At 47.3% G+C, this 27060-nt stretch overlaps 1 protein-coding gene across 6 annotated transcripts in view; it reads right to left on the reverse strand.

Moving 5' to 3' along the window:
• Window positions 1-27060, reverse strand: part of Apbb2 (amyloid beta precursor protein binding family B member 2) — a 315732-nt gene that overhangs the window by 212852 nt on the left and 75820 nt on the right. The gene's annotated exons all lie outside the window — the stretch shown is intronic.

The following is a 27060-nucleotide window of genomic DNA, read 5'->3' on the forward strand; positions in this document are numbered from 1 at the left end:
ACACACACACACACACACACACAAATCCCACCTTGTCGCCATCAAGGCATGACACTGGCTCAGCCAAGGACCATAAATACATGCTAAGCCAGTTAGAGAGAGAGTACTGGAAACCCAGTGCTCACGCAGCCCAGACTGCCACCCCACCAGGGCTGCCTATCGCTTTCCCAGGGAAATGCACCCCTACAACGCAGGTCTCTGGGAGATCACCTCATCCAAGTGACACCTGGCAAAACCAGTCAGAAGATAAGCAGTGTAGCAAATGTGTCTAGCTCTCTGACATCATAAGGTAACAATAAGCCAGCCAGCTTATTCTACCAGATGAATGCTCCGGCACCTGCCGAGGCGAGCGGTTCTCACCTTCCTAACGCTGCGACCCTTTAGTACAGCTCCCAACCAGAAGACTGCTTTGTTGCTACTTCATACTGTAAATTTTGCCACCGTTATAAATCGTAATGTAAATACATGTGTTTTCTGATGGGCTTAGGCGACCCCTATGAAAGGATCACTTGGCCCCCAAAGAGGTCACAACCAACAGATTAGGACCCACTGTTCTAAAACAGCAATGCCGTGAACAATAAAAACTGAACAAACTTGGGGTGACTGTTCTGGATGAAAGGAAATAAAGAGACAAAATGCAATGACTGAGCAGGGCATGGTGGCACACACCTTTAATCCCAGCACTTGGGAGGCAGAGGCAGGTAGATCTCGAGGCCAGCCTGGTCTAGAAAGTGAGTCCAGGACAGCCAAGGCTACACAGAGAATCCCTGTCTCGAAAAAAAAAAAAAAAAAAAAAAAAAAGCAATGAATGATCATGACTGTGCCTTGGATTTGGATAAGGTATTAAAAATATTAATGCGATATTTAAACAGGTATTCAAATATTACTGTTAGTAGTGATGATGGTATTATGGGATATATGCTTTGGAGATATATATATTGAACATTCAAAAGCTAGAGGGTCATGACCTCAATAACTAACTGGAATCTGTTTCTGACATTTTGAATATGCACAAGGAGAAAGCAGAGGGAAAGAGATATGTATAGACAAGCAGAGGTACTGAAAACTGGGAAGAAAATAGACATAAAATAAACTTGGCAAAATATGAACATACTATGTGGCAGGCTAGTTGTAATGTATAAAAGCCAGTAACCATAGTAACCGCACTCAGTACTCAACTCTGCATTAAGTGAGTTATAATGGAGGTCACAAATGAAAGCAAGCTGACACAAATAGTAATGTAATTTCTCCTATGTTAGAGTGATTATTCCAGTTTTCTTTCTTTCTTTCTTTCTTTCTTCCTTTCTTTCTTTTAAAATCTCATCTCTGATCTGAAGCAATAGTTGAAGAACCCTGTGAAAGAAAAGAAATCCAAGGAAGGATAGAAACAGCAAGTGCCAATCAGCCGCAGAATACCTGGCATCACCCACAAATGGGGAGGAGGTGCACCTGGGCTCGCCCATGCACATGGGGAGGAGGTGCACCTGGGCTCATCCACACACATGGGGAGGAGGTGGCACCTGGACTTGCCCACACACATGGGGAGGAGGTGCACCTGGGCTCGCCCATACACATGGGGAGGAGGTGGCACCTGGGCTATCCCACATACATGGGGAGGAGGTGGCAGCTGGGCTCACCCCTACACATGGGGAGGAGGTGACAAGCCTTCAGATTGTAAACACCCTGCCTTCTCCTCTCTCCCTGGTGACTAACCCTGTGCACATGGGGAGGAGGTGTACCTGGGCTCGCCCCCACACATGGAGAGGAGGTGGCACCTGGGCTCACCCATGCACATGGGGAGGAGGTACACCTGGGCTCACCCACACACATGGGGAAGAGGTGCACCGGGGCTCGCCCCCACACATGGGGAGGAGGTGGCACCTGGGCTCGCCCCCACACATGGGGAGGAGGTAGCAAGCCTTCAGATCGTAAATGCCCTGCCTTCTCCTCTCTCCCTGGTGACTAACCCTGTGCATCTATGGATCCTTCCAAAGAGTCTTGTCTACACTGCTCGGACCCACCCTTGCATGAACACGGAACAGAGGGCGAGCTCCCTTGGGACACCTCATGTCAGCAAACGTGCATCCCAGTTGCACTGCTTTGAGTAGTTATTTTGAACTTAGCATACCTGAAACAGAATTTATCCCCCCAGACATCTGATTTCAAAACTGCAGGATCCTCCTCTATGGTGTCCCCATCTCATCCACCTCCTCCGCACAGTGCACAGCCTCGAATATCCCAGATCAAATAATCTGATTTTCCTCAGAACCTTCCCGTCTTTGGCACTTCTGAGAAGCTTTTGACACACAGCAGTGACTACATACATCTATAAAACCTAAATGTTTTTGTTATGCTGTCTCACTCTAAAAAGAAAAGTACCATAATGCTGTAAAGCAATTGTTAGCATTTTCTACCTATCCCAGAAGAAGAAGGTGACCGACCAGTCAGTAACCTGGAAATAAGCTTGTCCAAGGACACAGAATTATGGGGCTGATATTCAGCCCATGACCTTCTGGTTATAGCCTCCCTCACACCAACACGTGTTGCATTATTTATACTTTATTATAGTTCTCTGTCCTTAAACTCAGCACAAGGTCTTCCTAAAAAAAAAAAGGGGGGGGTGCGATGCATCTTACCCGACTTTGCACTCTCTCAGAACCTACGAGCACTCATAACTCACACTCATTGATTTCTGCTTTGAGGTGTCACCGGAAACCATCTTTCTTTCTGCCCTTCATCCCTGCACACTCGACTGTCTCCTCTTTACCCTTCAGACACTTCTACTGCAGGCCATGCTGAGTGCCGCCCTGGCTTCAAGGCACACAGTAGGCACTTAAACACACTCATTGAATGAATGACTGCATGTGACACAACCAACTGTCTAAAGCCATGTGTCTGTTCCTTTTAGTAGCTCCGTTTTTTATCTTTACTATATCCTGGGGATTGTCTCAAAGCAGTGACAGGGAACGTGAAGACTCAAGCACAAAACCTGGCCGCTGGGGTCCCTGTTCGCCTGCTTCCCTGGGTGACGCATTCTGGAGCAGTACCTCCAGATTTCAGTGCACAGGTAAGCACAGTCCAATCATGCTAGGGTTCAGTGTGTCTGCGGTGGAGTTCCAGACTGCATTTCTAATAACCTCCCAAGAGATGCTAACACTGTCGAGCGTGGCCTGTAGTCCAAAATGGCAGCACACAGACTCAAAAACGACTCTGGGTTCCATCTCCGGTTCTTCTAGAGTTTTCAAGTTCTCTGTGACGACTCTGTGCTACTTGAAACAAAATATTTAAATGCTAATTATACACATGACAAAAATAATTGTATATTTAGGGCTTCCATTCAGCAAGACAACATCTTTATTTAAGGATGTTAAGAAGACTAAAGGGACAACACTGGTGAATTTAGCAATTCCCCTCTCTTCTCCGTTGAGCACGGAAAGTGACAGAAAACGGTAATTACCCTTAACACACAGAGGTACAATGTACAAGCATTGCTTTCCTCAGGTTCCCTGGGAAGAGAAAGTATGAGAATCGGTTGGAATACAATAATAAAAGGCAATCCAAACTAAGGAGCGAAGAGAAAGCAACCAGGTGCTCAGCTGAACCGCTTCCAAGTGGGTCAACGGAACCACATGGAAGTGGAAACAAAGAGCGCTCTTCTCGGAGCTGAGTTCTGCAACAAGACTCCACGAGACAAACGGGGGGAAAGTTCACCGCACACCTGCAGGTGAGCCAGAGACGTGTGCTCCTCAGAACCTGCCCCCTCCTCTGAAGTGTGAGCAAAGCGTTCGGTGCCCATTCCCAGGGGCACATCCCGAAGTGTGCAGCTCCTCTTCCGAGCTTCCAGCGGGTGCAACCGCTCGCAGAAGGAGCATCCCCAGCTGCTGGGCTTTTCCCCCTGCAACAGTTCCCGTCACTCGCTACCTCTGTGGTCCAGGAGGAGCTGAAGTGGGGAGGAACCCTAAGGCACTGGCAGCATGCCTAGGACTCTCAGGGTTAAAGCGAAGCAAAGCGCGGTAGTTGGTCCTTTGTCCTCTTCTCACTTGCAGGTGAGGCTCTCGCCTAGGTTTTGTGTGCTCAAACTGTGATTCCACCCACAGTCCTCTTCTTACTTTTCGTCCTTAAAGGAAGATTGCGAAACTCACTGTGAAATTCCACCCCAAGGATTAAAACCAAAACCATGAGGCTTGCAGATGCAACGAAGCCACAAATCATTTCTGTGGTGTCTACTCGGGATGTGGCTTCATATCTGGAAAGCTGAGACCCAGGAGATGTGGGTTCAACAGCAAGCAATGCGTCACTGTATACTGAATTCTGAGTCTAGCTTAGGGTTATCTAAGATAAGGCAGCATTCGCCAAGTCAGGGGGAGGGGAGGCGGTGTGTGATCCCTTGAGATGTCAAAACCTGCTTCAGTCACCACCCCAAGAGAGGGCACATTGGGATTCACGCAGACTTCATCTACTTGCTTTAGTGAAATCGATCTCGATTTTATTACAAACTGCACTGGCAAAAGACAGGGTGGGTGGAGCAGAACCACCACGGCCTTCCCACACTCACAGCTCAGGTCCTACCATCTGACTTGCAAGCTAAGGAGGTTCAAGCGCTGACAAGCAAGGGCAATGAGACACACAGTCCTCTGTCTGTCTGGACTCTAATTTAAAACTATCTCAAGATATTAAGGGAGGTCATATCTGGCTATGAACAAATATTAAATAACATTTAGGGGCCAGCATTGCTTTTGTTGGGAATGATAACAGCGCTTGCTTCTAAAATACTGCTGTTTCCTGATTTTGGACATGCAGTTGTGTCTTGGATCCATAGCTGGCTCCAAAACAGCTCATCAGAACCGAAATGACACACGTGTGTGCATTTGTACAACTGAAACAAAGAAGGGAGGATGGTGATCACGGTGGAATAAGATAGGGGCTGATGGGTAATATCCTTCCCTCCATTTTCTACATCACTGTGTGTCAAGCAACAGTTGTTCCTGTGAAGAAAGTAGGAAGTGAAACAGGGGAGACCTGACTTGTAGTCAAAACTAGAGACGTGAACAAACTAGGGACCGCTCGCAGGGTGCTGCTGTCAGCCCACTAAAGCGATAACACAAGTGCCATAGTACTTATTGTAAGATGTCAATAACAGGAGAAATAAGGTAGGGAGCTACATGTTAACTCTCTGAACTCTCTCCACCTTTCCAGAAACCTAAAACTCCATTTCTGACTGAATAAAATCTGTTAATTTTTAAAAGCACGAATTTCGATGTTTGTAGGGTGTTTTTTTTTGGGGGGGGGGGTCCTTTTTTAAAATAGGGTCTGATGTAGCTAAAAACCAATAGGAAAAAACAGTGATGATGATGGACACGAGAGGCAGGCTGTTTGTAACGCTGTAACATCCTCTGTTCTTTTATGTCCTTGTATGTGCAGCAACAGTTGTGCCATGTGATGGGAGAAACCTCAGGCTGGCCTTGAACTCCTGATCCTTTTGCCTTGGAGTCTCGCGCGCTCAGGCTAGAGACATGTCCCCCCACACCCAGTGAGTTCAGTACTCTTGCTGTTGTCCTAAATTATTTCTTAAAACTAATTGCATAAAGGCCAGTCAGCTTTAGTCAGCGGTCAGTACAAAAACAGGGGAATGGGGTGTTCCCGGAAAACATATTTCACCTAGGCTCTTCAATGGAACGCATGACACATAGCTTTCAAACTTACTCTCTCCTTCTTCTATAGCCCTCCACTCACGGAACCTCAAGAGGTTTCAGCTCAGTTCGCTAGGCTCCCAGTCTCCCCCTCTGCATCGTGTCAGAAAGACAGCAGGAAATCTAACAAAACCAGCCAGACAATCCCAAGTCCCCAGTTCTACACTCACGAGCCTAAAATTGTAAGAATCTGGGTGTTAACACATGCCCTAAACTGCCTGATTCCTCCCTAAAGACGGCAGCTCCCTGGGGGTAAGCGGTGGCCTGGCCATTAACAGTGCCTTTTCCAAAGGGCCCAAATTCAGTTCATAACAGTCCAGAGGCTCACAGCTGCCTGTAACTCCAGCTCAAAAATAGCTAACACCCTCTTCTGGCATCCCTAGGCACGCATACACATGTGGAACATGTGCGTGCACGTACGTACACACACACACACACACACACACACACACACACACACACAGCTCCTTTTAAAAAGGGTCAGTACAGCTATTTCTCAGGCTGCAGGCTGCTTACTCAGCTGTGAACCATGCATGCAACAGAACCAAGTCGTCAGACAAGACCCTGGTCTTGGCAAATCTGTTATGGGAATAACCAGCTACCTTGTGGTTAGGCTTGAGGCCTGCCCCACTACAGCAAATACGTGTGTGGTACTATAAGCCTAGTCAAAAAGCTCAAGGCCACAGAGGTCACAGCCTGGTGAGAGAGCCATTGCTGTTGTTTTGCTAGATGGACATGGTGTGCTGATCACATGACCTTCTAACTAATTGTTTGTGCCCATAGGTTAGTCCTGCTGTCAGCTTTCCTCGGAGAAGCTGCTTTCTGCCATGGTCAGTGGTGACTACAGAGACTCCTAACTGAGAATCAATGACTATGGAACGCCAGGCCATAAATAGGGTATCTGTATCAGCCCCGTCAAAGATCAGGGAACGCTGTGGAAGAGAATTGAAAAAGGAAAAGCCAGAGGAGGTAGTAGACTTTTATGAAACACTGTTTTCTGGGCATGATACGGCTACTGCATTCTTGATCTCACAGTAGCTGTGGTTACCTGCATGAGATGGGGCCCAACAACACCATGTCATGGAAGAGGGAGGCCTCATGAGACACGGCCATCCATAAAGACTCAAGGGCAGGGAGGGAGAGAGATGTCTTCAGTGTAGCCACTGCCAGTGCTCCTATAAGCAACTCTAATAAACTCATTGTGCCATGAAAGAAAGAAAGGGAGCGGGGAGAAGAGGAGAAGAGAGGAGAGGAGAGATAAGGAGGGGATCAGTTAAGAGTGGCAGGGGACAAGAGAGGGTATGTGGAATAAATACAATCAAAATATATTATAGACACGTATGAAAATGCCATAATACAACCCGGTGTTTTATATAATTAATTTATGGTATTGGAAAACACTTTTCACCCCCTTTTTCAAAGGAAGGCAATTCAGTCCTTCAGAGACCCTGTTTAACGTCCTTTGCCCTCTCTCTGTAGGAAATTCCTCTCCAGAGGTTTCAGCGAGATGCCCTAGGCGTCCTCCTGGAAAGACTTTGCTGGGTGAGGCCAGCCTAATAAAAGCACTGTGAACTGATGGCAGTTCTTCCTCAGACCAAACTCCTGGGAACTGAGCTGAGCCACAGAAACACACACGTGTTTAATAGACACCATTTGACAATTTAAGTGACAAAAGGAAGTAGCAACACTACAGCATTTCCTGTTTGTCCGTGGGGGCCTCGTAAAAACACTGTGATGTGAATGGGAAAGAAATAACCATTTCCAACCTAAAGAAAAACATAGTTCACGCAAGCTATCCAGAGCAGAGCTCTGTAAACCACCCCTCAGAGCTAACCCAGCGCCACCTGCATGGCAGGAGGGAGCTCTCCAGTGCCTCAGGTCCACCACATGGATACTCACCATGCAAGGTTGACCCACAAGCAAAACAAATCAAAACAAAGACAGAAAAACATACACCAATCTGGCTCCACAAAACTTACAGGAAATTCAACATGGGAGGTGGGGAGGGGCAAGGGTTCTTTTCCTTGGATCGTGTTTAATAATCACACTGGTCATCACAAAGAAAGAGAACAAGGCTTTTATGACCAGAGGCCTTTAGCCTCCAAACGGGGGCCCGAACCATCCCGACGATGCACCGCAGTCCCCGATTTATGGGCACGTTCAGAGAAGGTGGGGAATGAGTTTTGCCATCCAACCAATTGGCTTCTTTCAAAAGCACTATAGCCCAGAATAAGGCTCTGCCTGGTATGCTTCTCTCTGTGACACCCTGGCTAAACTGACTGTTTTGTTACTCAAGTCTTCCAATCTCAGAATCTAACGAAAACTCAAGTATGTTCAAAAGATGAAATGATTGGGGGGGTGGGGGGGGGAACCAAAACTCGGTTCTATCTCTAGTACAGAATATAAAGGTACCATTGGTTTTCAGAAGTGGCTAACTCAGGCCGCTGGCCGGGCAAGCACAGGACATCACAGACATTGTCAAAGAGAAGCACTTTCATGAATAAGATCTCCATGTCTTCACACCTTTAACATGGCCAGTGGCAAAACACACCGAAGCCATCTGGACTGGAGTGGCTAAAAGTCAACCCTTGCTCTGTGGCTGTGCAACCAGAAAAGCCAAACCCAGCACAGGCTTTAGATTTCTCCCTCACCAGCAATGTTTTTCCTTCTGCGCCCACATAAAAGGCGCTGTGTTTCAGAGAAAAACGTGTAGCTACTGTCGGTCGCCCATGTGCCCCCGGTTCATCAGGAATGAAAATGGGCCATGCAGCCCTATCCAAACCCTCCTTGTAACACAATAAACAGTAAGTTCTAGATTCCAACAGAAAAGTGAAAAAAAAATCCTCTAATTTTAGTGAGTAAAAAAAAGTCATTACAGAATAGCCAAAAGGACTTGGGTGTGTTTGCTGTATGCCCTGCTTCATGGGTGCACCCTTTTGCTGTGCACAGCGGAGTGTGTCTTTCGATAGAGGAGGGAGGGGGAGTTAGTGAATTTTTCAGTTGCTATGAGTAAAATCTCTGATAAAGGCGCTTAGGGGACCAAGGACTGACTTGGTACAGGCGTTCATGTGGGGAAGTTGTGGCGCTTGGCTCCTGAGGTAGCTGCTTACACTGTGTCCACAACTGGGAAGCCACAAATGGAGACTAGTTATGCTCACTCAGCTTTCTTCTTTTCAAATCTTTGTTATTCTTTGGTAATTACATAGCAAGGCTCTGTCTCACAGCAAAATCTGTTCCCTCACCACCCTGTGGCCCTGTCCTACAGCAAAACCTGTCCCCTCACCATCCTGTGGCCCTGTCCCACAGCAAAACCTGTCCCCTCACCACCGTGTAGCCCTTTGCCCTGCAGCTCCTCTCCAACTCACCTTGCACTTGTGAGTGCACTTCACTTGTGCATCTTGTGCCTAGGGGGCAACGTCCTGGCTTCTCAAACTAAGCCAAGCTGGCTCCACCCAGAAGGCCTTGGCCTCAGACAGTCCCTTTATAACACCTGCTCCCTGGCTTTCCACCATAGATGCCAGCTAACCTACAGTTGGCTTCAGGAAGCCCTCACGGCCCCTCACGCCCCAGCTTGTTCTCCTTCTCTGTGGCTATGACCCCACTCTATTATATGTTTGCTTATGGTCTGTCTCCCTCATGAAAATGTGTGGTCCAAAACAGAGAGCCATGTGTGTTAGGAGGCACCCCCACTGCCTCGGGCGGTAAACAGGAGAGCCGTGTGTGTGTGTGTGTGTGTGTGTGTGTGTGTGTGTGTGTGTGTGTGTGTGTGTGTTAGGAGGCACCCCCACTGCCTCGGGCGGTAAACAGGAGAGCTGTGTGTGTGTGTTAGGAGGCACCCCCACTGCCTCGGGCGGTAAATGATAAGTCAGGCAGCACTCATTTGAGATACATTGAAGGAATGATTTGTCTAGGGAAAAAAAATGAGAAGAACTGCTGATCTATTTTCTTAAGGACTGCATCTGTGTTTCCTGTGGCCAGGACACTCTGCAGGCATCTTTCAAAGATGCTATAGAGGGATCGTTTATATTTAAAACTTAGTCTATGGACCAACTGACCCACCATTCTACACAGACTCTCCACCTTGCACATCAGGACCAGAACTGGACACAATAAACTAAAAAGTCACATTAAATATAAACAACTGTTCACACCATGATATTGAAGAAGTCCTGTAATCTGCTAGGCAGTAAACAGCTTAGATTCGAGGGTGATACAACTATCTGTTATAACCACTGTCTACAGCTGTACCCAGAATGCACCATACACAGCACAGAGTGCATCAGCACAGCAGGGCTCCTGTAAACTGTACACCCACAGCCACTGCGATGTGCACCCCCTGTGGTCTCACACGCCACTGCGATGTGCGCCCCCTGTCGCCTCGCACCCCAGGAGCCTGCCCGCCCGACTGGGGGAAACCATTTTGTTTTTGTGGATCACCTCTGCATCTGAGATAAGCCAGAACTGGGGGTGTACAAGCTACTCTGCTGAACTCTGATCCAAACCATTCTAAAGACGGCTTTGTGGGAGGGCAAAGAGCTTGTCCGGCATGTGCAAAGCTGTGGGCTTGGGCCTTCACACTGAGGAAACACACCGGCTTCCCCCCCACTTCAAGTAAAATAGTGGGTTTTTTTTTTCTTACCCAAGAATCTTCATCTTTTATTCTAGTGAAGAAATTCAACTCTTAGTTCTCCCTCTATCAGAAGTGAGCGGAGAGCTGGGGCAAATGGCTCAGTGGTTAGAGTCCTTATGCGTAAGCCTGATGATCTACATTTGAGCTATAACCCATAGAGAGAGAGGGGGAAATCAACTCCACAGAGGGCATGTGGAGATCATACACACACACACGTGCACACACACGTGCGCACACACGTGAGCACACACACGCTCATACACACACGCACGTACATACACACTCATATACAAGCACATACACGTACACACACATGCATACACACATGTTCATACACACATACACACATACAAACACACACGTACACACACGTTCATACACACGCGCGTGCGCTCATATACACACACCCTCATATAGAAACACATACATACACACATGCACGTACACACATACATGCATATACACATACACACACAAGGAAAAACAAGAGCTATAACAAAATCTGGGAGACAGAGAAAAAAGAGAAAGAGCGGGAGAGAGAGAGAGGGAGACAGACAGACAGACAGACAGACACAGCTTCCCAGGCTTTACGCCACGGGAGACTGTAGGATGACATAGGCTAAGACTGCAATGTGTTGCTTTCAGGACCTTTCCGACTCTTCCAAGTGTGCCCTCTTCTATGAGCCCCAAAACAAGAACTATTTTGACTACAGGTGCTGCAGGACTTCAGGGTCATCCATTCCCGTGAGCCATAAAATGAACTGAACAGACCAGGCTGGGCAAAAGCACAGCCAAAATATCATCTTTCATAACTTGAAGCAGATGATTCCAAATTTCACTGTGCTATGATAATGGCAGTCACCTTCCTCTTGCATAACAGAAATATGTGAAAACACAGAGTTGGAAGCCACACTCCTTGGGGTAATAATCACACAGGGAACACAGGGGCACTAGCATCAAGTATGTGTGTCCAGCCTTGGATACACAGTAGTGAAAAGGAATCCCTCACTCTGGGTTTTACATACCTAGGTGCCGAGCCTCCCAGCAGTTGGAACAGGAAAGAATTAAATGCTAGCACCTCATCATCCTGCAGTTTCTACTTACCCTACCCAGGTGGAATCTACTGGAACGTGAAATGAATATTTTTCTAAGTTCTTTAAGAGACCTCTCAAGTGTTCTACTTCTTAAAGAATTTCCATGTAAATCAAAGTCAAATCAGCAGGCCAGAGGGAACACCTCACAGATGCACTGTGAAAACTAAGGATTCCACTAAGCCTTGCTCAAATGCCAGGCTGCCGCGGGACAGTCTCCTGAGAAAGCAGGCTTGGCCTCCAACGCTGGCTTCGCCTGAGCGTAGTCCGATCCATGCCAGAGTCAGCCGCCTACACGGCTGCCCTGCCTTAGCAGGACGCCCACACATTCTGCTGAGCTTAGGACTAAGGGAGCAGATGAAAAGTCTTCCCACCACAGAACGCCCAAGGGTAAACACCAAGGCTTTGTCTCACTCTCTAATGGAGTTTCTGAGGGAAATGGAAACGCTGGCATGCAGCTTCAAGGGGGGAAAAAAAACAATCAGAAATGGAGACTAAAGCAGCAGAACAGAGCTGCCCATCAATCCTGCACAGGCGCTCTGGAGAACCCTGCAGGAAAACGGCTGCATGGCTGCCCAGAGCTAGGATGCTGGAAAAGAGCTGCAGTTTTCTGCTGTCACAAGGTGTCCCTGATGGGGGTAGGGGAAGCGTCACAAACAGAAATCGGAGGTCCGAGATCATGACTCTATGGACTTGGTTTCTCCTAGGGCCTCTCTCTACAGCCTGTGCATGGCGATCACCTCATGTTTCACCTCATCTTCCCAAGGTTACACCTACACCCAATCTCTTCTTCCTGTCGGACCCCTCTCATGCCAGAACAGAGCCACCCCAACGGCCCTTCACCTCACTTGAGCTGAACCACCTCTTCAAAGACCCCGCCTCCAAACAGACTTTCACTGTGAAGCAGGATTTCAACGCAGGGGTTCTGAGAAGCTACAACATAGCCCAAGGCGCAGTAAGAGGCTACTGCATAGTAAGGCTGTGCTTCCCAGCTGGGCTTATTATCAGAGACACACGGGCTACCAAGGTGCAACACGCCTGTCACAGCTGACACGTCTTTAAAAAACGCACCACCATTCTTTCATAACAAGAAAACATGATATTCAATGATGTCCCAATGTGGCTCCAATTGTGGCCAGGACAAAGGCAAATGTGGCTTTCGCTGTCCGTATGAAATATTCCTTCTCATATCCATCTCATCCACCATGAAGTCTCTGGGGAGAAAAGGGGAACAATCTCCAAAAGAACGCTGAGCACTAGTTCCCGGGCAGTCTCAGACAATCCCACAAAAGGGGCTCTACCAGGGATTACGCCTGACATTAACAGAAGCGTGCCCTTACGTGTAGCCGCTCCCTCCGTTGAATGGACGTGTGCCTTTACCTGTAGCTGCTCCCTCCGTTGAATGGACGTGTGCCTTTACTTGTAGCCGCTCCCTTCATTGACTTCCTTTATGGCGTTATTCTGGATTGCGAGTTCCCACCACAACACCAGGGTCAACAAATGATAGTATCAGAGATAAAACCAAGCATCTGTGTTGTGGTTTGAATAAAAAATGTCCACCAAAGGCTTGTATATCTGAACACTTGATCCCCAAATGGTGGCATTGTTAGGGAAGTTATAAAACCTTTAGTAGGTAGAACCTTGCTGAAGGAAGCATATCCTGGTGGCTGATACGATGTGACAGGCCAACCTGAAACTCCGGCTAACACACCTTCCCCACTATGGTGGTCTGAGTGACTATGGCCCCCATAGGCTCATATGTTTTCATCTTCAGTCCCCTGTTGGTGAAACTGTTTGGGAAAGACTAGGAGGCTCAGTCTTATTGGGGAGGGTGAGTCGCCGGGGGCAGGGGGAGGCGGTGAGGTTTCAGTAGACTTGTGCTCCCTGCTTGCGGTTTGAGGCGTGAGCTCTCGGCGGCTCTGGCCTCCAATGCCTTCAGTCGGTCATCACAGACTCTAGCCCTCAAGAACCATAAGCCCAGTTAAAATATTTTCTAAGCTGCATTTGCCATGGTATTCTATCACAACAATAGAAAAGGAAATACTACCCCAGGCTTTCTTCCTTAAGGGTATTTCATCACAGCAACAGAAAAATAACCAATACGGTCTAGAAGATGGATTATTCCCAAGCTTGAACAACTACATAATCAAAATAATGACCAAATTTATTTTCACAAAGTCTTTAACTCTCATGTATAAAGGTTCATAACTTCAGTTCTCTCCTCGAGCCTGTGTTCCTCAGGAACCACAGACGTTTGCTGAGGATATACCGGGTTCCAGGCAGCGGCAGTAAGAACCGAGAGATACAGAACTGAAGAGACAAAGCTGTTGCCTTCCTCCAACCAATGCCTTAGGCTTAGAGTGAAAACAAGCCTGTACACTAAAACACAAGTTCAAAAGTTAGGGCTAAGCCAGACAGGTTGACCACACTGAGGAAGGCAAACAGAAGGGCTTGTAGCTGGGTGTGAGCAGCCAGCCTGGCCAGATAAGAGCAAGGATAGAGCTGGTAACTGTGTGTGTGACTCTTACTCAGGCTGTTCAGCCCCCCAGACACTAAAGGGCTGGACTCCCTCCTACAGGAGCCTTGGGGATGGAGGAGGGGTTCTCTGCCTAGGGCCTGAAGGGCCTGGATGCTCCAACACCCATCTTATGAATATTCGTAAAACTGATTTAAAATCCACAATGCAGAGACCGATAGGCTGCTCCCAGCCTCCGGCAGCAACTCCAGTCCCTTTGGGGGGATCACGCTTAGCTTTATTAACTAAACTGCTGCCTTGCTAAGTAATTTTCTTCCACATCCATCTCTTGGCTGAATGCATTTCTTCAAGAAGCAAGCGATCAAACTCACACATGTAAAATGTAGGGGGTTTTTTTCTTTTTCTTTCTTCCTTTCTTTTTCAAGGTTTCCTACAAACAGCCTCACATTGGGTGCCAATTGTAGGCATCTTTGCTGCTCTGTGGGTTCTTTGTGGGTCCCTGAGTTCTATGCCCGTGTTCCTCCCAGTTGCCAGCCAAGCCCCTTCAAATGTTCCTCCCAACCATTCCTCCCTCAGTCCCCCAACAGTCTGCTTAAACAGCCCCTCCCCCAGGTTTCTCCATACCAGCAGCTCCAGGCTAACCTATCTGCTCGGCTCAACTGTGCCTGGCTCGGTTGTGTCACGTCAGTATCTTCTGCCCCAACTCCCTCCTCTTCTCACTCTACTCAATCTCCCTTTCTCGGGCTCTGCTGGCCTTTTTTATATTTTTATATCCAACACTGAAGGTCATAAGGTCAAGCAGTTCCAAAGGCTAAGGATACTTAACTGGCCAGGAGTTTAGCAACTAGGGATCCTTTAAAGGGCCAGGTGCACAAGATAAAGCTCACTACCTACCTACCTACTTACACACACACACACACACACACACACACACACACTCTCTCTCTCTCTCACACACATGCACACAGATGCACACTCAAACACACACATGCACTCACACATGCGGGTACACACTCACACACATACACATTTACACACTCTGACACACACGCATGCACACTCTCACACACGTACACACACAGTCACCACATCCCATAGAACTGCAGATCATTTCTCCTGTTAGTCAGCGTATAAATGCACACCCTATTCCAGTTGGTACACTTGCATCTTTGCCTGAAGAGAAAACATTTGAAATACTATTTCATATTTTTCACTCTCCTTCGCATCCCTCTGGCGTGTGATGGGCATTCCCAGCCTCCTCCCCATGTCTCTCCTCATACAGACAACATACTCACCACCCATCTACCCACCCATCTACTCACAAGTCCCCGCTGTGAACAAGAGAACTCTGCCTCCACTCACACCCGCACCACTTGGCATTCACTGAGCCCCTCCTCCCGGTGCCTCCCTGGTCTCCTCTAAACTCTAACCCTATCGTGCCTCCATTCGCTCCACATCCGCGAACACAGAGACTAAAGAAGTCCATGTCCTCTATAGAGGATGAACACAGAGACTAAAGAAGTCCACGTCCTCTATAGAGGATGAACACAGAGACTAAAGAAAGGCCAACTCGTCTTTGCAGCCCCAGCACCCAGCACTGTACCCGACGTACATACAGAAGGAGCTCAGCAAATGCAAGAACTCCAACCCCTGTGCACAGCAGCCAAGGCCCCTCAGCCTGGCCCCATTTTCCATCCAGCCTTACGTTAAGCCACCCCCTACCACCTGCGCCCATCTGACTGTACTGATGGCTCGATGGCTCGCCTGTACCTAACTTGGGGCACATTCCCAGCTCCAAACTACACTTCCCATGGCTCCTCCCCCTCTAACTATGTGCCTTGGGAAGTGCCTATTGGCTGTCTACACCTGGCTCAGAAAGGAAAACCTCTTACTCCTTTGCTGTGTTTGCAGACTTTGGGTGGACTGTATGAAAGTCAACACGCTTAGCTTCCCCAGCTGAAGGCAGGGCTTTCTCCCCCTTCAGATTTTAACTGTCCAGCACTCAGTAGACCTCAAGCGCCACTCGACAGCTCCTTACTCAGGCCTTCGGTAAGTATTTGCTGAGCACCCCAGCCAGCACCATTCGAGGTGGCAGGAATATATCAGCAAGCAAAAACAAAGAAAAATCCCCGCCTTTTAGAATACGTATAAAGGTATATTTGCACACATTCCGGGGAGGGGGGAATATATGTAAATATGTATAATATGTGCGGAACGTATCGTATAACTTTAAAGGAGGGAAGAGAAACTAACTAAGATGTAAGTATTATAATTCAGTGTGTTAGAAGAGGGTAAACTCCACAGGGGAAGGAACTGGGGCTGAATGTCAGTCAGGAAGGTCTGCAGTTTCCAACACGTCAGTAAAAGCAGGGTTCAATAAGAAGAAAGATTTAAGGAGGAGAGGGTGTGACTGTGTAGACAGAGATGAGGATGCAAGCAGGAGAAACAGGCATTGCAAAGGCCCTCAGGAGAAATATGGCCATTGAGCCCAAGGCCACCATGGATGGAACAGTCAGCAAGAAGGAAGGGTGTCACAGACCAGGTCAGAGGTCAAGAGCCACAGGCACCTGGAACCTTCCGGACAATTATAAGAACTTTTACTATGAGGAGGAAGAAGAGTTACCCTAAGTTTTAAAAGAAATGTCATGTATGCTCTGAGTGATGATAGGGCCGTTCTATTGAGAGAATCAAGTCAGAGCTGTCAGCTAAGAGGTCACTGGCATCAGGCAGGCCAGGCAGAATGAACAGTCAGGCCATGGTGGTATGGAGACACTGTGAAAGTCAAGTCGGCTAGGTTTTCTGCCAGACTAGAGTTTGGAAATGCGTCCTTTGGGGGGTGCAGTTAACCTTGAACTTTTGCTCTTCCTGCTTCGTCCCCTGAGTGCTGGGGTTGCGGGTGTGTGCCACCACACCCAGCGTTTCTTTGCCCTCCCTGACTATGACTAAGCCCAGCTTAGATTCTTCTCATTCAAGATGGCTATGGTAGCCACACTTCGCCTCTTTCCCTTTTCAGTTCTCTCCTCTCCCTTCACACTACCAAACACAGCAGCAGTGCCCGTGGCCGGCGGCTGCCACTGTGGCACCGACTACTCAGGATGGCTCTCACTCAGCATAAACCTTTGCCAAGACCCCAAGCCGAGGCCAGCCTCCTGGCTCTCCCCCCACCCCCTACCCCACCCCAGGACCTCAGACAGCTTCCTATCACCCTACCTCTGCATTCCAGTGGTTCGCCCCTCCATCAGTGACCCTCTCCTTAAGATCCTCCAGCCCCTTTGAAGCTGACTGTAGATGTGGGCCTCTGTGAAGTCTTCCCAGAATGCTCTGCTCATGCTAATGCCCTCCTTGCTCAGATCTCAGCCTGAGCCACCCGCAGCATTAAGGTTACCCCTGAAACTGCTACATGTCCCAACTAACCCACTATACATCCCCCACACACACACACGAACAGCGCCACTGCCATCCCAGGATTGACACACTCCACACACACACTGTGTACCATGCCAGGACTGAGGCCCCGTGACTCCTGCAGCACCGGAAGTGATTTTGGAATGAACACCAATGGAGGAAGCAGGTCATTTGGCAAGGGCATGGTGTTCTTTAATGTTGGTCACATAAAAATCCAAACTCCTGTCCTCCTTACAATCTAAGGAGGCTGCGCCACACTAGAGCTTCCTTGCTCGGCAGCCAAGCCGGGGAAGCTGCACTCACTCTTCTGCACACCTCAGCTCACGTGTCAATTTTCTGTTGAGATACTGGCTGCCTTGAATTTATTTTTTATTATTTGTTGCATATGAGTAGTTTACCTGCAGAAGAGGGTATCCGATCACATTATAGATGGTTGTGAGCCACCATGTGGTTGCTGGGAATTGAACTCAGGACCTTTTTCAGGAAGAGCAGGTGGCGCTCTTAACCGCTGAGCCATCTCTCCAGCCCATCTGCCTTGAATTTTTTAAATTACCAGATATGACAGAGAGAAGAGTTTACCGGAGCATGACCAGCTTTTCTCCATCAGGACCTCAGGTGGCAGTGGCGCTGTTCATGACCTTTTCTATCATAAGCACAAATAATTATATGCACGTGAGTTTGGTGAACTCCCTCCTTAAGCTCCCTAATGCATTACAATTCCTGCACTGTGGTTTAAAGTGGTTAGAACAAGGAGACCAAAGCTCCCAACACGGGGGCTGGAGAGATGGCTCAGAGGTTAAGAGCACTGGCAGTTCTTCCAGAGGTCCTGAGTCTAATTCCCAGCAAACACACGGTGGCTCACAGCCATCTATAATGTAATCTGATGCCCTTTTCTGGCCTGCAGGAGTACATGCAGACAGAGCACTGACTACATAACAATAAATAAATATATCTTCAAAAAGAAAACTCCCAATACAACTAAGGTGGAAAAAAAAAAAAAAAAAACAAGTATTAATACAGAAGCCTAAAGAAAGATGAACAAACAAACCTGAAAGTCACATGAGCTATTTATCAAACCACTTTAGGATTTTAAAACTCTCTGAAGTTCTTTTGACATTAGAAAAGTCACACATCAAGTTTTAAATGGCACCATCAAGTATTAGTTCTTGGCACCTGGGTGTGTATAGGAGAGCCCGTGGTCTGTTCTCCAGACTCCCGCTGCCAACGGTCTGAGAACACCATCCTCATGGTCTGTTCTCCAGACTCCCGCTGCCTACGGTCTGAGAACACCATCCTCATGGTCTGTTCTCCAGACTCCCGCTGCCTACGGTCTGAGAACACCATCCTCATGGTCTGTTCTCCAGACTCCCGCTGCCTACGGTCTGAGAACACCATCCTCATGGTCTGTTCTCCAGACTCCCGCTGCCTACGGTCTGAGAACACCATCCTCATGGTCTGTTCTCCAGACTCCCGCTGCCTACGGTCTGAGAACACCATCCTCATGGTCTGGTCTGTTCTCCAGACTCCCGCTGCCTATGGTCTGAGAACACCATCCTCATGGTCTGTTCTCCAGACTCCCGCTGCCTACGGTCTGAGAACACCATCCTCATGGTCTGTTCTCCAGACTCCCGCTGCCTACGGTCTGAGAACACCATCCTCATGGTCTGTTCTCCAGACTCCCGCTGCCTACGGTCTGAGAACACCATCCTCATGGTCTGTTCTCCAGACTCCCGCTGCCTACGGTCTGAGAACACCATCCTCATGGTCTGTTCTCCAGACTCCCGCTGCCAACGGTCTGAGAACACCATCCTCATGGTCTGGTCTGTTCTCCAGACTCCCGCTGCCTACGGTCTGAGAACACCATCCTCATGGTCTGTTCTCCAGACTCCCGCTGCCTACGGTCTGAGAACACCATCCTCATGGTCTGTTCTCCAGACTCCCGCTGCCTACGGTCTGAGAACACCATCCTCATGGTCTGGTCTGTTCTCCAGACTCCCGCTGCCTACGGTCTGAGAACACCATCCTCATGGTCTGTTCTCCAGACTCCCGCTGCCTACGGTCTGAGAACACCATCCTCATGGTCTGTTCTCCAGACTCCCGCTGCCTACGGTCTGAGAACACCATCCTCATGGTCTGTTCTCCAGACTCCCGCTGCCTACGGTCTGAGAACACCATCCTCATGGTCTGTTCTCCAGACTCCCGCTGCCTACGGTCTGAGAACACCATCCTCATGGTCTGTTCTCCAGACTCCCGCTGCCTACGGTCTGAGAACACCATCCTCATGGTCTGTTCTCCAGACTCCCGCTGCCTACGGTCTGAGAACACCATCCTCATGCCTATTATTAAATTTCAATCTTCAAATCAGGACCAAACCCATGCCAAAGAAAAAATATACAGCCTGTTAAGAGAACCCTCCTGACAGGAGAGTCCGGCCACCGCTGCTGCAGGAGTTTAAAGGACTCACCGCCTCCTCCTTTGACCTTCAATCTTTCTCTAGGGATTTTAACTAAGAAAAATGCAAAATCTGGATGCAGAAGTCATTTAGAGGCAAGGTGGCTTTATGTGGGCATCAGTCCCAGCAGGCAGGCCTTTCTCAGCAAACGGCTCTGCTGCTTTCCCATCAGACTGACCTCCCATAGCCAGCCCAGCTCTGCAGGCAGGAGAGCAAACAGGGCTCAAGCCGAGCTGCTCTGACAGCAAACAGAGCAGGATGGTCCCTCTGCACACTCGAGCACTGGGGCTCCTCTGTCCTGCAGCTCTGTTAACTAAATACCGTTCCCTTTGTGCTCCTCAGCTCCAGTGGGTGAGCTAAGGATCAAGCGCAGGCCTCACGAGGGTCAGGGAGACAGGCGAGCATTCTACTTAACAAGCCTCCAAAGCAACGTTTACTGACTTAACATATACTTTGCCCCTCTACACACACACACACACACACACACACACACACCCCTACTTCCTCTGCACTTACAGAAAAGAAAGACTAAAAATGAGCACTAAGGAAAAATTTCTCTCTCTCTCTCTCTCTCTCTCTCTCTCTCTCTCTCTCTCTCTCTCTCTCTCAATACTCAGGATTTTATAACATAGTGAGAAAAAGGGGAAAGGGTAAGGGAAGAAGAGAGGGAGGGAGCTGGGGGGGGGTGGGTAGCCATGCTAGAAAATCCAAACAACACAGAAAATGAGGAAAGAGAAACATTCTAGAGTACTAATGGGTGGAAAATGCACATTGCCGGCATATATGCCTTAAAGGGGGCGGGGTTTCGCAGTACATGGATTTACAAAACCCCATTCCATTGTATGTGCGTGTTTGTATCCTACAGATCTTTGTAGCTCACCACCCAAGCAGAATGACTTCATTCGCTGCAAACACGCTACAGTATCGCTTACACAAATACCCTGGCACAGAGTCTAGCAAGCCCATTTGTGTGACACGGCTGGCGATCGTGGGGTCCCATAGCATCTGTTTTCGATGGCGATTTATTCTCAAACCAGTCCCCTCTCTGCTGCTTTGCGTCCAGCTGCGTCACAAAACGGACAGCCAAGCAAGCCAGAGCCATCAAAGTCAAGCTGGTGAGAGACAGGACTCTGTCAACCTGGCCATGCACTGCTCCCTGCAGAGCTGGCGGCCAGTCACCATGGCTCACAGAAGAGTCCCAAGCAGCTCGGCTTTCACTTCAGTGGCTTCTATAGCCTAAAAGGCAGACACAAAGCGAGAAGAAAGGAAGGGCTAGATTGCCATCACTAACAACACTGCCGTCAGAAACTGCTAGAAACTAGTACACAGACCGCAGGCTCAGGCTATCAGAGGGAAAGATCTTGGTCCCTGCCGTTGTCAAATTCTAGACAGCTCCCACTGCAATCAACACAGAGAAAGCTGAGGCTCCCACAGAAGGTGTGGGCTCCCGGAGGTGTGTTGGGTAGCCAGGAATAGGCTTTCCTTGTCTGAGCAGCTACTTGGGAGTATCCATTTCTCCTGATGGCCATGGCGCCCCTGGCACCTCCCAACAGGTTGATGGAGCACAGGGCTGGGCCACACTCCTCAGCCAGGAAACACAGGGAGACTTCTAAGCACGTTCTCTGCTTTTATTTTTACCTCCGAGAGTCGGATGAGGTTTCTCACAGGTAAAAATGCTTGAGACCCTTCGCCCACTGACACCTCTACCTTCCACTAATTGATCAAAATTAGCAAGAGGCCAGTTTTCAGGCTTAGCCTACATTCACGTTTTGCACTGTCTCTGGAAGTTCCAAAGTATCTTATTCTGCTATTGAGTCTTTAAACCTCACTAGTTATCATTTTTAAAACATAAGTGAAGTGTAGACAGACCTAGAGTCGGCTTTGTAAGGGCGCTTCTACTTACATGGGTAAGCCGTGGAGTTTGAGAGGAAAAGAAACCCGGTTTTAATTATTGATTACTTCGTGTGAGAGTGCGAGAATGGCAGTGAAAGAGAGAGCCAGCAAAAGCAAGAACAACTTACAGGAAATCAGTTCTCTCCTTACAACCACGTGGGCTCTCGGGGCTTGAACTCAGACCATCAGGTCTGGCGCCATTTCTCTTCACCCGCTGAGCCACTTGGCCAGCTCTGGATTCAAATTTAAACGAGTAGATATAAGATTTCCACAAAGTCAAGTTGAAACCTCTAATGCTGGATTTCTGTAGCCATTTAAAAAGTAAGGTAATGCTGTCTCCTCATAGGATGGTTTTAGAAAGCAGAGCCGAGAAGTGCATACTGGGCATGCTCAGCGGAATATTATGAGCATGCGCATACCCTCCCCAAGCCCGGAAGGGTTTGCACTCTGGCTGTCTCCCACTGAAGGCTGCTTCATTCTGTTTCCCCCCCCCCCCCCCCCCCGCCCCGGAACTCCCACAGCGCATCTTACCACATTCCTCTGGAATTTAAAAGAATTACACTTTAATAACTGGCTCCAAGTCAGCATCCCTTCCTTATCTCTCCTAAGCAAATGCCTGCTCAACATCAGTGGCCATTTTCAACCCTCTCTTGAGAGTCAGGAACTGAGAACCCAAAAGCTGCGGCGGGCATTCCAGGCATTTTATTTCCAAGATAAATCCTGGTAAAGTCACTAATTACCGCCCAGCTTCCCTTGTCACTCCAACACTTGAACCAGAAAAAGAGGCGGAGCCGTAACTAACTCTACAAGAGTTCAGTATCCCCAGGAAAATTTAGCTTATGAAACCAATATGGAATAATTTACTGAGACGCTAAATTTCATCCTCAGAATGGCCTCAGCTACATGACAGTTATAATAAAAAACATTTTCTTTCATTCTCAAAAGGGGTTGGGCAGGCATATTGCACAAAACAATTTTCTAATGCAAGCTTGCATGGTGCTGGTGTTCATTTTTTTTATATCAATGACTTGTTTAAATATTGTCCGTGTGAAAATATTCAACAGGCTACTTTTGCTTATGAATGAAACTAGGAATCGATACTTCTTTGAGCCCATAATTAATTTGTAAATTTCCATTTTGGATAGTTACCGTGTAAGAATATAGATCTTACTGGAACAGTATAATCAGACTAAATGTTTTATTCATTTCAGATAAGTACAGGATCCAGGAAGAACTGTTTGTTCTTTTATTAGTAATTGCATTAAAATACATAAGCATTGACTGCGTGTCACTCACATATGGTGTCTGTCATGGCTTTTAAAGGAAACCTATATTTCAAATTATTTAACATGAAAAGTATAAAGATAAGCAAAGTATCAAAAGATAGAATATTCCAAGCTCTATATCAATGTGCTTACCAGGTGTGGCCTCTAGGAACAGAAGGAACCTCACTCTTAGTTCTTACATGGGCTCAGTGACCAGATTTTGTGTTGATGGTCAAATTATTACAGGCTGAATGTTTCACAAATGTAACTGTATGTAACTTCAATGGATCAATCTTTCTGGACCCCTAACTTTAGATACCCCCACACCCCCAGCTTAAAAAAAATCAAAATAAAGATCAGGTTAGGGTTATGCTCACTGCCTATATTTTTCCAGCTCCAAAAAAAAAAAGATTAAGGTAGCAGTCACGGAAATTTTGATGGTTTTAATCAAAGAGGAAATGGGCAACAGATTGCTTATCACCTTCATGAAAAGAAAAGTACTTACTGCTCAGACTGACAGTAACACAGCACTGCGACAGAGCCTAAGTCAGCATGCGGAAAGAGCTGGGTTCGACACCCAGTGCCAAAAAGGAAGGTAAGACAGGGCGGCAGGTATAGAGCGTGCATTCTAGAAGGGCTGGGCATTGCCACCTACATCTCAGAGTCTCATAGTTATGTCAAAGAAACATTCACAGTCACTAGTATAAAAAAGATTTTAAATGCAGGCATAAGGTCCCCAAGACAACAAGAGGTGGGTTTTTGTTGTTGTCGCTTTGGGTTTTGTTTTGTTTGGTTTTTGTTTTGTTTTGTTTGTTTTTTAAGAAAATGGGCTGCAGTGAAGAGTATAGTTCTCAAATCTTTTTCACAGAAAAGCTGCACCGTAAAAAGCACTGGCCTAGGATAAGCACAAACCCAAACAGACTGAGTTCAGAAGAAGCCGTACGTTGATGAATAATTGATTTTCTACACTGTATCCTGACAAGCAAAGAATTAAAGAGTTCTTTTGACAAATGGTGCTAGAATATATATATGATATATATATGCAAAAAATAAAATACCAGTAGTTTGGAACTTCCAGCATAAATAAAAATTATCCTTAAATGAATCAAAGACTAAAATGTAAGGCCTAAAACATTAATAGTTCCTTTAAAAAGTATATCAACAAGAGTATCTGTGAACTTAGATTAAAGCAACCAGTTTTATGACACCAAAGCCGTGAACTTTACATGCTGGCACGTGCCTGCCACGCAGCTCTCTGGAGGCTGAGACACGAATATCCCAAGTTTGAAGCCAGCTTGGACTACACACCAACTTTCATGCTTCTGATCCAGAGAGATTCAGAGACAGAGAGAGAAGAGGCAAGGGAGCCTTTAAAAGAAAGAAAGAAAGAAACTGAACTTCATTATAATCAAAACTTTCTGGCCATTAAGAATATCATCAGTAAAAAGATTACACATACATAGTTCTTACATTGATGTAATTTAGAATTAATTGAAATGTACATTACAAGTCTGTAGGGCATGCAACTCAAGTTGGCAGCAGCTGGAGTCATCAGGGAAAAGAGAGCCTCAGTTAAGAAACTACCTCCACAAGAAATTACATCTTATCCGGACTTGGTGGTGCACACCTGTGATCCCAGCACTCAGGAGGCAGAGGTAGGTGGATCACTGTGAGTTCAAGGAGAGCCTGGTCTACGGAGCAAGTGGAAGATAGCCAAGGCTACACAGAGAAGCCCTGTCTTGAAAAACAAAAAACAAAACAAACAAAATAACAAGAACAAAATTATACCGCAGAATATACAAACCACACAAAAAGAAAAAGCAAGAAGAAGACGAAGAGGAGGAGGAAGAGGAGGAGGGCTGGAGAGATGGCTCAGAGGTTAAGAGCACTGACTGCTCTTCCAGAGGTCCTGAGTTCAATTCCCAGCAACCACATGGTGGCTCACAACCATCCGTAATGGGATCTGATGCTCCTTTCTGGCCTGCAGGTGTGCATGCAGACACAGCACTGTATATATGATAATAAATAAATAAATCTTAAAAGAAGAAGAAGAAGGAGGAGGAGGAGGAGGAGGAGGAGGAGAAGAAACAACACCAAGAGGGAACCTAATATAAATTTCAGACTTTAATGAATTATATCAGTACTAGCAAATGTGCCAAATAATACACAGCATAGATAATAAACAGGAACAAAGCACTAACCATTATATGAAAACTGTATTTTCTGCTCAATTTTTTTTTACAGCCTAAACTTACCACCCGAAGAAGTCCACTAATTTTATAATAAGTAATGTTAATATGGAAAAAAATCAAATAATAAAAATAAAGTCTAATATTCACCAGAGTGGGGAGGAGGCAACTTCAAACGTCACTGCTGTGCTAGGATTGGCTGGGATGGAAGCCAGCTGAGGTTTTGGTGAGAGAGGCATTCCAGCTAGCATCCTGGTTAGCATCCGGGCTAGCATCCCGGCTCGGGGCGGCTGTTAGACTCTGGGCAGTTTCTTGACAACCTCTCATTTGGCTGCTCCCCAGCCGGTGTATTTACAGTAAATAAGACACCACTCCTAGCATAAGGAATTATCTTCCTTATCAGCAATTTGCTCTAAGTATAGGCTCTGGGAAACCTTCCTCTTAGACTCAAAAAGCAAGTAATTGAGTTAAATAGATTTTCAACTGTTCCTGAAACCTAAGTCCCATCTGTCCTTCCAGCACCCAGCGCAACGGAGCTCCATGCCTGCTTTCAACCTGGCCAGCCTCCAGCCATCCTTCCACAGTGCCCATCAGCTCTGCACTGGCCTGCCCTCTGCACTGTGACCCTCGGAAAACACAGTCATTTCACATTGAGACCTCAGAGCCCGGAAGCCAGTGCCCTCAGGATATCTTAGATGTGACAGTCACCTGACCTACTTTACAGAAAGTGAACCAGGGGACGCTGCTTTGGGGCTAATTTTGAGAGCAGAAGTTATGTGTGCAAGCATGCAGGCAGGCACATGTGTGTCTGTCTATGTGAATGTGTTAAAATGTGTGTGTGTGTGTGTGTGCACTTGTATTGTGTATAAGTGTATATGTGATCTATATAGATGTGTGTGCATGTGTGTGTTTATATGTGCACAGGTATGTACAGATATATGTGTCAGTGTGTACATATGTTTGTGTGTATGTTTATACATGTACATACGTGTGTACAGGATGTATGGACACATGTACATGTGTATGTGCATCTGGGAATACTTGCAGACGAGTGTATATGTATTTCTGTGTACATATGTGTGTTGCAGCTTCTGCCCCTTGCCGCATCTCTATCTTAGGAATCCTCCTCGTCCACTTATTTCTCATAAAGTTGCCTCCAGCAGCTGCAGCTCAACGAATGGACAAAAGAGAAAGGCCCTTCTCAGTTTGTGTCAGGGACAGCGCTGCGGCCTCCAAACACTGACCACTGTGACCGTGACGGGATAGGCTCATGTCACATGCCCAGAGTGAGTCAGCGAGTCCTCCCCCCACAGAGGCTACAAGCAGGGCCAGAGTAATTGTCCAGGGGAATTCTGGGTGACTTACAAAGGAGGCAGGGTAAGCAAGGCCAGTCCACATTCCCACTTCCTAGTGACAGCTGCCTGCTGTACCTGTCTCCATACATGCACTTCCGCGGAATGAATTTTACATTGTTACATTCTCCTGATATACAGACTATTACTTAAGAGCCTACTGGGGGAGGCATTTCCTTTCTATATGAATATCTTAATGCACAGATTGCTGAAAATGAATTTTTTTGTGTGGGGAAAAAAATAAAAGTACTAACACTTTTTGTCAAACAAAGTGTGAACAGCCAGCTACCCCAAGAGTGACAAGCCACCCATCCAAGTACTATCCTAGAGAAGTAATAATGTCATGAGTGAAGACGCAGCTTTCTCCCTATGACAAAGCCAAGACTACTGAGGCCGCTGTGGGTGGCCTTGGGCTGCAGATTTTTCCATAACTGCACCAAAGACGTTCCTCTCTGTCAGAGAGAAAAGGGAGATGAGAGGACGAAGGGGACAAAGGACAAGGAAAGGAAGGAACACAACATATTACACTGAGAAAGCAAGCAGGATACCTCCCTGGGAATCTCTCGGATAACTGGCCATGGCCATTTGAGGACTGGCTCCAGCGAACAAAGCCACAC

This window comes from Acomys russatus, chromosome 22 (assembly GCF_903995435.1).
Source record: "Acomys russatus chromosome 22, mAcoRus1.1, whole genome shotgun sequence".
Taxonomy (NCBI): Eukaryota; Metazoa; Chordata; class Mammalia; order Rodentia; family Muridae; genus Acomys; species Acomys russatus.